We start from the raw sequence: 14,029 nt of genomic DNA, 5'->3' as shown, positions 1-14,029 counted from the left end.
GGCCCATGTTTTGCTCCTTGAGTGTAAGGTTTTGATAATTGTGTAATACTTTTGATTTTAGTGTTTAAGCAATTGAAAAAAACTGTAACAACACTTTGTACTCTTTGCTTATGCTTATTTTTAGCGCAGGCTCTAGATGTGACAATGTGCTCATATTATTGTAGTGTATTGGCAGTGACTGGGAAGGGATTATTTTTCATTTAGAGATTTTATTTGATATATTCTCTTTCTTTTCTGTATAACGTTACATTTGTTTTTTTTCTGTTTTTCTTTTTCTGAAGTTATATTGCCCAATTCATGTCTGTCTGGACACATTGGTGTTGATTGTTGTACTCATGTTTACCTCCTGTCTCTGTAATGTCCATTCAGCATTGCACTTATATATATTGAAAATCCTTCAATAAACAGATTTTGATTTAAAAATGTATCAACGTCAAAAATGTTCTCCATGGATGAATTGAATTGTTAAATTAGAAATAATTTTTCTGTTTCTGTGGTTGGAGGTTTTCTTATCCGAGTGTGGGAGTTTTGACACATCTTGATCAAGCGCAGATCACTTCTGCTCTCATTACATGCATGTCTGATGTTATTCAATTTCCTGACATGAGATAATTGCTGCTGGTTGGGATGATTGCCTCAATTAACGATACTCGAGCACTTCAGTCAATTTCAGCGCAGTGCTGTTCATCACGAGAAAAGGACGAGTGGAACGGCTGATGCGGCGAAAAATGAGAAATGGACGAAGCAAGTCATTTGCTTTGACAGGACCCACTAGAGTCTGTCACCCGGCAACTGTACTGACCGGCTTCCTTGTGAAATCCATCTCTTGCTGTCAATACCTTTGTTGTTCCCTCCATCTTCTACATCGCCTCTGCCATTGATCAGTGTCAGCGGGACGGATTCTGATATGAACCAGTGGGAGGGGAGGGGGGTGGGGGGGACGTGTCACTGGGTAAAGCATGACAGTTAAAGGATTGCGCATTGTGCACCAGACCTGATTTCAACTGTGGTGTCTTTATCTCTACTGTGTCATGACATCTTACTGTGATATATATACAGTTCTGCAGGTCATTATGGTCAGAATGTCATGATTCATGTTGGGCGCAGACTGATGACACCTCACAGGGAGACGCTAGGGTCAATGACCTTGGAAAATAGAGATATATCCCAAATCAATAAATTCCATCTGCTACCTGGAGCTCTGTTCTGGGTCTATGCACACAGTCCTGACTGGTCTCTGTATTTCACTCTCCCTCCTCATCTCATTCCTCACACAAGAAACTGCTTCACACAAAGGACTGAGGAACCTTATGAGGAACTGCCATTCAACTGGTAAGTTAAGATCTGCCACTATGATTATAACCACATTGATTTAATCTGGATTTCAAATCAAATCAAAGTTTATTGTCACATGTTCACCCTAATAGGTCTTTGTCTGTTACTAACACAGACTGTATGTAAAAATGGAAAATATGACAACATTTCAATCGCCCCCTTGTGGCTGGCTGCAGTACAGCTCATCGAACCTGCCTCCTCCATGTTAGTGGATGAGACATGGACCAAACTAAGCACATTTTTTGGATACGGTCGTTAGCAGTACGTTAAAGCCAATGCAGTGATAAATAAATTATGTTGTCAAATTGAGCAGCTTTTAATTTGTTAAATCAACATCATACCTGGAAAGTTGTTTTTATATTCCAATCAAGCTAAAAGGGTTTTGATTGGAATATATAAATCAAAATCTGAACCCCTGAAACTATATTTGGCAAAATGAGTTACACTGAAAGCTCTTTGTGTGCGAGAAGGAAAGATGCTGCACTTTTCTTTTCAATGCCACAATGCAGATTTACTACATCATAAATCAGAGTCTCAGATGAACTAAAATAGTATCGTTAAATCTTTATTGATGGTAAAATTCAAAACAGTTTCTCTCTGATCCTGAAGGTGGATAAGGCCTTTTGACAATTTGACAAAACAAATCACTCAGATGTCTGCGCTCCTCCAATCTTATCTGATGCTTTTCTTTCCTTTCAGTTAAATTTAGCAAATCGTCTCCTGATCCCTTAATACAGGGGTGTCAAACTCAAATACACAGAGGGCCGAAATCAAAAAATTGCTTCAAGTCGAGGGCCACATGGGTTCAACGTTTATTGAAAACTTATTGAAAGAACCTTAGTGCACATATTGAACCTGGAACTAACAAGGCCTATAGAGTTTTGCCGATAAAACAACATTAATTATGAAATAAATGAAATACAAATAATAAATAATACATAAATAAATATAAAAGTAATAAAATCAGTTTCATTAATTGCTTTCTGGCTTTATCTGCAGTATTTCCAGAGTAATTTCCAGTGAAAACATTTTCTACAGACAAAAATAATTGACTTCAAAGAAAAATCAAATGTCCTGTAGTACCAAGAGAAAAAACTGTTTTCCTGCAGCATCTGCGTCTCCCACAGGCGCAGCTTGGTTTTAAGAGCCCTCACTGTAGTGATGACACGCCCCCCCCCCCAAGCTGCAGGTTGAGCGCATTCGGGTGGCTCGTGATGTCACACAGAAACGTTTTACTTCGCAGTTCTGTTGTGCCTTTCCCTTTGCTTTCAGAAAATACTTGAAATGGCGGTGATTTAAACCTTTGGCTCTGATAAAGTTAACCGCTAATGTTATGATGCTCATCACATGTTCATTTTCAAGGCTTTGTAACACAACAACTCCTGGTGTATGATGCAGTGATAAGCTGTCAACTCACTTTTTCCTCACTTTTTTCCTCCTTCATCTTTTCTCGGATCCACCCTTTACATCCGGGAACCTATACTCTGCCTCCTACCTGTCTTGAAAGCTCCTGTATTCAAATGCCACCTTTCGTTTAGCCATGTTTGGGAGCGGGATAGTTGAAAGTTGTCACAAGTGATATGTGATACAGACTGTGAGGCGCGCGTTCGCGGGACCGTGATTGACATGCCGACACACGGGCAGTGCATTGTGGGATCTGTCATTCACCATTGACCCGCCCACTCGTCAGCCAATGAGAGCCTGCCATTGGTATAGAACTGTCACGTGCCCCATCCCGATGTGTTCACTGACCCTCAGGAATTCTCAGTACTTATTTTGTATTGCGAACTTGCAAAACACTGCCGGCGGGCCAGCTCTAATAGTAAATAGATTTTATCATGCTGGCCACATATAATTCATTCAAGGCCAAATGTGGCCCGCGGGCCTTGTGTTTGACACATGTGCCTTAATACATCATATGATTGTGCAGTAAACCACAGCGGCGCCATAGTTTAGTCTGTTTGTGTTCATATCTGTCATCCAGCTTGAGCTAAACCGGAGCGGACAGGTACACGTCACTTTGTGGAAGGAGCTCGTTTGAAGACGTTTTTTAGCGCGTAATTAAGTTGGCTAGCCTAAAGAGAAAGAGAGGAGAGAGTGTGTGGCCATGCATGACAAGTGGGGCGGCCTCCCCAGTTTCTTTCCCCCTGTCTGAGTGTGTGATGCCAGATGCCAGGGCTGACAGCTCAGTTAACATGGTAATCAACAGATCAATGAGCACTAACTGATCCAATCGAAGACAGGTCTATAATTTTAGCATGATTCTGCAGGGAACATGTGATCAGTGGTTTGAACGTGAACTTTAGTTTGGTTATAAGTATCGTCGTCTGTCTGATAATCTTGAAACACCTCCGCATGAAGATGAATTCAGCTTTTACATTACGAATCCTCATCAGAATGATTGAACCTGCTTATTTCAATTACTTCACATGCTCCCTGACTTGATTGTTGTGTAGTCAATAGTTTAATGCAACAGTACCTACTGGCATTTGGTTCCAGAACAATATGATCATTACCTTTGATTTCAGTTGCAACTCTATTAACTCTGGAATGAAAATCGGCTTAATCTCTGTGCACACATCTGACATTTTAACTGTGAGTGTTTACAGAGTTTTCCCAGGTGACAGCTCTGAGGAAACTAGGTCTAAAATGCCTGTATACGATGACTAGTCCAACATGGCTGCTCCAATGCCCTCTGTAGAGCAGCGTTGCCGATCAGAGGCTGATCAGAGCACAATTATCTGAGCCAATGAACATGTAGTGCGGAGTGGTTTAGATGTATAATCTTAATGTCACTGACTGAATTTTAAATCGCAAATATCAAACATTCGATGACTCACATGGTATGAAAGGAACAGCGATTAGATGAGTGAGCTGAGACGCCCAATAGCCAATGAGAGTGAGCTGTCAACTGAAACTGCCGATAGCGTAAATAAGACTTTTCTCTCCTATGTCATTTGGAATCAGTGTGAGTGGTGTTTTTCAGGGCAAAACATTGTGACACCAGCTGTCCGCCTCCATGTTTACTTTATTTTTTTTAATCACATTTGATCGCGCAACTTTTTGTGAGTCCCGAAGTGTGCGGCAGACCTAATCCCATCTGATGCACTGCTCGAGTTGTCCCTGATCACAGCGTCACAGACACCCAGCAGGCCACTAGGGGCAGCAGGGTGACCTGACGTGGGCTGACAGGGGACAGAGCGTGACTATAACCTGCTTCGTCACCCTCGCACCATTTGACATGGAGTCGCTGCCAGAACGGATGACATTTACAACAGAGCGGCTCAGACGTCGACCGCACACAAGGGCCCGCTGAGCTCCACGGCCCTGAATATATTCACAGTCTGTGTTCACAGGAAGAACATGGCGGTGAAACAGCCTCGGCTAAATTAGTCTAATTATATAAAGAAGGTCTCTGAACTGACCGGACCATCAAGGGGACATTGGTTAGAAACATTTTTATGCAAATTATATTACACACAGTTTGGGGTATTCACTGTCCTGAAAATTGATGATGCTCATCTTATCATTTACATGGTTTTAGGGGGGGGGGGGGGGGGTAATGACTTACTCAACACAATGGGAAAAATTTAGATTACCCACCAGCTAATTGACATCTTTGGACCTGATGTGATTTGCTCCATTTCAGCCTTATACCACAGTGTTTGATGAACTGGATTGGACGGAGCTTTTTCTCCCCCCTGATCGAAGCCTTTTCTGTTCTGCTTGTTTCGCAGAGCCGGGCCTGAAAGGAGGAAAGAGCCCGGCCGCTGTCGATACCATTAAAAGTTTATTCGGGGTGTTTATTGTGTCTGTGGACGATGAATCCGAGCATCATTAACAGGACGGTGCCGCATGTGTGTATAGGAATGAGGAGACATATGGTCGCCTGTACCCGGGACCACCAGACTCATAAATCACTAGCGACAGCAGATAATGAATGCTAGCCTATCAGAGAAGATTGGTTTGCTCATGTCTGTATCTGCTCTGTGAAATGATGGCAGAATAAGAAAATTTGTGTCCAACATGAAATACATGCATCAATATTTACGAATAAATAAGTCAGACGCAGATGAAAAAATGATTGAGCTACTGAATACGACATGTGGCCCCAGAATACTTCAGAATTTTACTAATTTGCTTTTTTTTTTCATGTATTTAAATATAAAAGGCTGCCAATTCTAAAAAAAAAAATACAAATATAAACATAGATTTTAGAGGTTTTTTGAACACTCTGCGCATTTGGCTCATTCCTGTCCAGAATTTCTATCTTCCCTTGATTATTGTTCCTCATCAGCACATCTGGACCCCACAGCCAGACAGATGGGAAGTAGATGAGGCCTGTCTTTAGTCTGGGGACTGAGCCAGGTGGTCTGTGCTTACTTCGGGAATATATTGGTAACATCCAGTCCCAGAAGGTGCTCAGTAGAGGTCTTTGGCAGAACCTTAGAGGCGTCAGTGTCTGGTTGCTGAGCCTGAATATGACTGCAAGGCCTCGGGATAATAGTCAAAGGCAAATTTGTCTTTCAAAGTGGACTATCATTCACACCAAGTTGTCGTACTCTGTTCAGACAGCTGATGTATTAAAGGAGAATATGTTGGTGAAGCTCATAAAGAAGTTCTTCAGAGTTTATCTTCACTGTCAAATCACACACTTACACCAAGTCGGACTAAGACGGCGCTAAAGTGACTTTGCAAATAAAGAAGTTGGCACCGCTGGACTCCACCTACCGGTCTTTATCTTCAGAAATAAACCTCCATTCTATTCAATGTTAATCTTTCAACCTCACTATTCCAGTTATCTCCCTCTCTTGTTCTTTCACCGTCACACACACACACATGCAGATGAGTGCCTGCGCACACACACACCACACACACACACACACACGCTTTCACTTGAAATCCCCCACCTAAATTATCCTGCAACTCTGAGGGACTGTGAAACTGCCAAGCTGATGGGAGGGCAGAGGGGGATTGTGGGTAATTTCATGTCACATTTCCAGCAGACTGATGTTTCTTTGGACAGATAACAGCCTACAGCACACAATGGCAGAAAAGTCACAGTGAACTCTCTCTTCAGAAAAACCTTTTACGAAATGGTTCTATATATTTTTTTATTTGGAAAGTATTTGCTATTTTTCCACATCTATAAATTTGCATAGGCAAATGAAAATAGCTTGTTTCGCTGTATGTTGACATTATTGGCTGCCATGTCTCATTGCCTCCATGAATAATACGCTTCCATTACCGAGCGCAGAGCGTGGAAAACTTAGACGACGCACCGATTCTCAGACTTGTTTCCACCCCATTAAAAGGGCAGAATGGAGTGAACCTCCATCAACCTCTGTGATGAAGTCAAACATGTGCACTCAATATTGTTCCACTTTTTCCAGGCAACCCACATTCACATTAATATTTCAGTGTACAGCTGGAGCAACACCAAGGTTTAGCCGAGCATGAATCATCAGGACAAAAGATGAACAACTGATTGGAAAAAGTTTTTTGATTTGACTTTTTAGAAAGATACTAATGTAGTCTACATTGTAACCCAATAAGACCAGAAACACCAACATAGGCCTTCAGTATATATCCTTATAAGACTGGGTGTGATGTCTGCATGCTTTTTAAAGCAGGTGAGGCGGAAGTTTTATATGATGCTGTTGTTTTTAAGAAACGTGAACGATGAAATTAATCAATTCGAGATTAATTGTTCATGTTGAGATGATGAAATGCATGCTGGTACAAGTATGTGTTTGGTTTTCTAGTCCAGACGAAGGCTGAGGAGTAGAGAGAGGAGGAGAGAGAGGAGGTGAAGATTGGCCTGATGGAACGTAATTACACTATCATCCAGATCATTACACTTCTCAACTTGTGAAAAAGATGAAAACACAAAAATAAAACTAACACAGAGCTTAAAACTTTCACTGCAAATCATTGCATTGCAAAAGTCGATAAACCACAAGGACCTAAAAATGTAAAATAAGTTGTAAATGTGCTTGTAAAAAGCTTTTTTTAAAAGAGCGCCTCAGGTCTTAACTGATTAAATAAATGTACTTTTAGAGTTTGAGAAACTGGTGACAATTGGCTGCGTTTTGTTCTCATTTGCAACAATTAAGTGTTGAAGTTAATTCTGGACGCGCCTCCGATTCTCTCTCCTGACTGACTCCTTCTCTTCCGGCAGAGATAAACTCACCGCTGGTTTTCACCCAAACTAAACCTGTAAATACAGTAACAACACCGACGCCAGCTCATTTGAAATCAACTCTTCAACATGGCAGGGAGCAGGAAGGATCCACACAAGGTCTGTAGTTGCAGCAGTGTTGTTCAGCTCTGGCAGAAACAGCAGCAGCATTAGAGGCAACGAGACTGAAAAGTTCGGGCTAATTAAAAATAATGAGCTCCGTTTGTTTTCCCTCGTTCTCGTGACTGGTTCGAGCCTTGTCCCAGTTTAACACAATATTATTTGAGATATTGAAAAAAAAAAAGTCTGTTTACCAGCAAGATCCACCTGAATCGCATTCACCTGCAGCTCCTGGACGGCAATCTAAGGAGAAAACACTAAGTGTGTCAGGCTGAAAATAAGAAAGTGTCCAATGGAGATGTTCTGATACTATTCATCCCTTTCTGATTCCAATACCTGGAACAAAAATGTTTAGTATTGTTCTCCTAACCCTGTATGGATGTAATGATTGCTCTAAAAACAGTACTTCCCAGTGGCAGTACAACACACCTGCTGATTTGGAACAGTTAAGAAAGAATGACTGAAAGGTTTAAACATTTTTGCTGACCTGCATCTATGCGACAATGCTTCCTGCATCTCCACAGCCACTTATCACTGACTGTCAATCAGCTGCATATAAATGGGAATCGTAGAAAACAGGGTTACATCATTTTCGCCCTTTGGTCTTTGTACAAAACTTTTATTATTTTTACCTCACCTCCCTATTCACTCCTCCCTGTCTCATTGTCTTGTGTCTGCTGTTAATTTAGTTTGGCATCTTCACGGGTAGGAAATTGGAAAATATTTGAGGCTGTGCTTCAGTGGACACAGTAAATGGTGCATCGTCACACGCAAGCAAGTGCAGTGAAACATTAACTTCCCCAACCTTTCCTTCATAACCCCCAAATATTATCACACAGACACACACACACGTGATGTTGTCAGCACACGATATTAAAGTGTTTCACTTCGGGATGAAGGTCGTCACGGCAGGTATTCACAATATCTCCTGCCAAAAAACAATCAGGAATGTTTTTTTCCTTGCTCTCTGGTGTGGAGGGCAACAAAAAGATTGAGGTGGGCCAAAATCAATGGAGAGTAAGAACTTGGGTAAATGCCGCGGCTTCACGTGCCAACCCCCATGTGAAAAACTCAAAGTTAAACGCAGAGGTCTACAGTTTATTTCCTTGGGTATAAAAACTAAGCCTTAACATATCATTGTGTGTTGAAATGTCGCCGCGTCAGAAAAACATTATTAAACATCAGGTGATGCTCAGTGAACACCAGATCTTTGGGTGTGTTTTATTTTCTCCTAGCAAACGCCTCGTATAATTTACGGAACCCAACGGCATCATTTGGAAACTCCCTGCCAAGTAAAAGCAAATATGACAGTATTCATTCTACGCATTTTACAGGTTGCATTTTTCTGGGGATTTGTCATACATCCAGGTTTTTATGCCGTACTATTTGGAACTTTTGAGACATAAAATAAAGCCTCCTCCCAACGCTCTTGTCTGTCAACGATTATTCTCCCTGTACATTTGCATACAACAGATGAAAACATCTACCGGCTTATTTTTTATTACGTATTCCATGCAGGAGTGAATTCTAACTGCTAGTGATGATGAAATCCAACTGGCTGCTCAGCATCTATCAATGCAAAGACTCCAGAGTATCATGTCGGGTGGGTTCGACTATAGAGGACCACTACAGCTCGAACTCACTCTTATTAACAGCCATCTCCTTTCTGCTGCTCTGACATGTCCACCACTCTGTGTGCTGGTTGCCCAAATACTGCCCCAGTTCAAGAGCCGCCCTGTCAGCACGAGGACACAAGCGGTTTAGCTGAAAAAACGAGACAGAGATAGGAAGTGGAAAAAAAGCTGAAGTTACATAAGGTCCTTAGACTCAAGTCACGCTGCTATGTCTTGTGGTTACAGCAGTGACCGTGTGTCTGTCCTTCTTTGGCCATTTTATGTTACATCCGAGAGCAATTGGTTCCAATTCACTGGCGTCAGTTGCAGGAACAAAGGAAGCAGCACAAGCGAAATTTATTTGCAGGACTTTGTCCCGATCTCACCACTTTGAGATGCTTTAGTTTGTATCAACCTTGCCACGTAAACAACAGACACAGAGCTATGTGCTCTTACGTAACAACTCTCCACAGCCTTCTGCTCCATTTAATAAACAGCCTGCTGACGTGTGGCGGTGCTGGAAACATCCCGCAGGCAACGAACAAGCAAGTTGAATGAATTTCCCTAAGCAGTTGGAAGTTCTCGTATTCTCAATGAGCAACACAGAGCTGTTTTGGGGGAATAAGGGAGGTGAGTAATCAGAGCTCAATATCCTTTTGTGCTTGAGTAAAATAGAAACAATATTTAGTATCAATTATTTTGGAGTGGATTAAGATGGCAATTCAAGTTGAGCATGAATTTAAATAAATGTATACCATCATTTTCAGGATTTGCAGGGTGAAGTTGCTTTTTACTTTTGTTGTTGGTCCAACAATTCACTTGTTTTTTCTGTGAACATTTTTCACTGAGAAAAATATATGATTTTTTTTTAAATTAGGTTTTTACATATTTCCCCGTAGACAACTGTGTGTTTCAGTTGCATTGGCCCTTAAAGAACAATAATTATTTTAGGACTATTTTGAGTGTCTACTGCAGGGTCTCACTTGAAAGATGTGATTAATTGATGCTAATTATTATAAAGGTAGGATTGATGGAAAAAAATAATTGCCGCAATGCACCACACACTCACTCCTAGCTAACAAAGGTATTCACTTGAATTCAAACTTTGGACGAATTCAAGAAAATCACGACTACATAAAGCAAGGAAACCGGTATACAAGAGGGCAGTTTAGGATCTGGTTAGGTCATCTCTCTGCACAGGTAACAGGAAAACAAAATCGATTCTGAAATCAAGAGTAAAACATTAAACTCAAGTGTGGTCCAAACATCTCCTGGACTGGGCCCAGATGCGGGACGTCAGAAGACAAAGAGAAAGCAGAGAGCGTGTTATCTGTGAGACACAACAATACACTTCACAAGAGGGATTGGGAAATAACCATCACTACATCGATGAAATTGAGAATCATCAGTGATGTACATGATGATGAGTATGAGATTGGTTTTATCCATTTGCGCTGTGCAGGAAAACAGAGATCCACTCAGGAGTCGACCTGAAAAGTGCTTCTGATTGAGTTCTGTAATTTGGAGGCAGAGACAATAGACGGCTCTGATTGCCGGGATGCAGGGAGACAAAAGGGAGACGGATGGGAACGAAGAGACGCATAGAGTGAGAAGAGAGGGCTGATTTTGTACAAGTGATTGGGCCACGTCCTGAGGTTGTCTGCCACTTTCATCTAAAGGAAGCCACTGATGGCTAATGATGGGCATAAATTCGAAAATGGAAAGTAGAAAAAAAAGAGAGAGATAACCGAGAGTGCGGACACAATGACAGAGGAAGTTAGAAAAACCTCTCAATAATATTCAGAAGACAAAAAAAACCCCACTGAGGTGTAATGGCAGTGGTACTTAATGTAATTAAATCAATATAGTTAAGTAGCTGCTTAACATTTAGAATGAAAATGACCAAAGAGTATTTTCCAAGTGGGCTACTGGAAAGGTGGGCCATCAAAAAAAATCCATTAGGTTTATACTGAGGCCGTATTCTGTGTGTCTGTCCCAGTGGACATGTCCAGGCAGGGGCGTTGAGACAGGCTATGGAGAGCAGGCTGTTGACTAGAATCCTTTTTATTGTCACTGCACAGTGTATGAAGAAATTTAGCATCAATCCTCAAGATGCAGTATATACATAACAAAAATTTAAAAATAGTAGTAAAGAAAAGAAAAAAGTGTATGTATTAGACAGAAAAATAAGGGAAATTTAAATATAAACAAAGAACAGAGGGCCCCCATGGGAACGGCTAATTACAACCACCCAGAACCTGGCTTTTTACAGGAGTCAGCTTCAACTCTGTGGTCAGAAACTCACCAACAAGGCCCAATGCAACATGTAACCCACACAGAAAGACTCGGATTCCAAAAACCTCTTCCTGTTCCTTTTGCGGTCTTCCCAATTCAATTATAGGGCCATTTTCCATCCAGAGAAAGTGGACTTTTAAAGACTGAAATAATCCCAATAGATAGGAGCAGAAATACAAAGATCCCTGATTAATCACCCGAAAGACAATCTCCCCCCTCCACCCCCACCCATGTTTAGGAGAAAATGCAAAAACACTATTCAACAGACGCAACAAGAATATGAGAGAAGCTACTGTAATCTCATTACAAACACCGTGATACAATGCTCCGAGAGAGGCGGCCTATTTTAATGAGTCTCTAATTGACAAGCTCCCCAGTCCCACAGAGCGTCCTCAGTGACACGTGCACAGCTTTCATGTTGCTCTTTTCTTGCTGGTGTTTTATTATCCTTCCCATCTGTGTCTCTCTGTGTCTCGGCTCTCTGGAGGTGGGACAGCCGCGGCTGCTGGTGATTGCATCAGGTTTTAATATCTGTCTGCTGGATGTTTTCACGGACAGAACACAATGGGCGAGAGTGGAGGATATTGAGTGTGTCGAGAAGGGAAGCATCTGTCCCATTTCCACCCACATATCAGCACCCAGTTCCCGTAACGAACACAGAACACTGGATGCACACACTCACATAACTCCCTTGTTGAATGTGAGACTGTGTGTGTGTTTGTGTGTCTGTCTGAACAGAAGGATTTTTATGATCTGGGCAGGCACCAGAGCTGATCAGAAAAACAAAATGGCACAGTCATACTGGTGATACATCACAGTCGGCCTGTGTAGCAGAGCAGCTGGTGACTAACGTTGTATCATAATGCCAATGACTTTTCCCATAATGCTCACATTGCCGCATGCCAAAGTATTAAGATGTCTAGACAAACTGAGAATGGGGCCTTCACCAGGACACAGACAAATGATAACCTTCTTGCACAGGAGGTACATATTGTATCTGCAGTTGCATTATGGCTGCTCTGATTCCACCCATCAAAAACGCTGCAAGTAAGACTAATAGTACTGTAAATAATGAGTCTACTATTTATACAGCTGTGTATAAGTAGAAGGCAGTGCATGTTGGGATGATGCATTCAGACCAAATGATGTAATTACATACAAAGTCAATGTGAAAAGTCTACAAGTGTGAATTATAATACAGGCGAAGTTCAAATCCCTAATAGTGGGCGATGAAAACATGTGAATTCATCCGCTCTTTCCTCAACCAATTTTCTTTTGTGCTTCACATCTAAAAGTTTTAAAGTTACAAATGTATTATAAATCGTGAGAGTAAACTCTGTATAACTTTAATACTGCCGTGTTTTCAAGTTACACTGAGTTACTGACTGCAGGTACACACCACTGATAAATTAGGAAATAGCTACAATACAGACTCAAGTTGTTCCATCAGTGCAACCCGGAGTCAATTTTCAATCCTCCTGCTATGGTTGAACAATTCTGTTGTATCTTGCTACTGCTAAGGCTGTGGTACCTGGATTGTCTTCACAGCCTGTGTGTATGTGTGTGTGTGTGTGTGTGTGTGTGTGTGTGTGTGTGTGTGTGTGTGTGTGTGTGTGTGTGTGTGTGTGTGTGTGTGTGTGTATGCAGGCGAGCAACATCGGTATTACCTCTTGCTTCATCCTCTCAATTTCATCAACAGGTTTGTATAATTAAACTTTCCAAAAGAAGCAATACAATAAAAATAGCTTTTTTGGGGGGTGCCCCACATGTTCTTTAAGCTCATTATTCTAAGTGACATGTTTTTTATAACACACCTGTGTGTCTAAAAGGAGAAATAGAGCTCCATATAATCTATGATCCCTCAACTTATGATTTCCTTTGAGGAGCAGCCTTGGATGTATTTATACTTTAATGCAAGTTTCTGCAATAACTAAATAACCAAGGTTAGCATTAACAGACTTTTACCAATCAAGCTAAATTTGATGATATTGGTGCAAATAATATGAAAATGTATATTTCCACACTGCAAACTGGCCAAAGCCTTCCTCTAAAAAAAGCCACACAGCACCTAAGCATCACAAAAGATCACCTGACCCCTAAAACCATCAGCTTTTGAGAGCAAATAATCTAGTCCAGAAAGATATTAAAATAATTTCATCTTGACATGTGTTGTCCGATGAAAAGCAAACATTAGGAACGTAGATGCATCGATTCATTTATTCACCCAAGTTTTTTTCCAGTCTTTTTCCATTCTGCTAAAAAACTGTCCAGATCTTGGCTTCCAAGACAAATCACCCACTGGTGCATCCCATCAGTCAGAGCTGTGCAGCAATGCCTATTACTGATATCTGTGTGAAGCCTGTTGTTTAGTCCCAAGCTCCTTAAAACCCTCAATCATGTTCTGTAGCGCTGTGAGAAAACCCAGATATGGAGAAATCATTTTTATGGTTTCTGGGGAGGAAATCAGCCACAATATGGAAAAGAA

This window comes from Limanda limanda, chromosome 18 (genome assembly GCF_963576545.1).
Source record: "Limanda limanda chromosome 18, fLimLim1.1, whole genome shotgun sequence".
Classification (NCBI taxonomy): Eukaryota; Metazoa; Chordata; class Actinopteri; order Pleuronectiformes; family Pleuronectidae; genus Limanda; species Limanda limanda.
The sequence above is the reverse complement of the archived record's forward strand: the minus strand, read 5'-3'. Positions refer to the sequence as shown.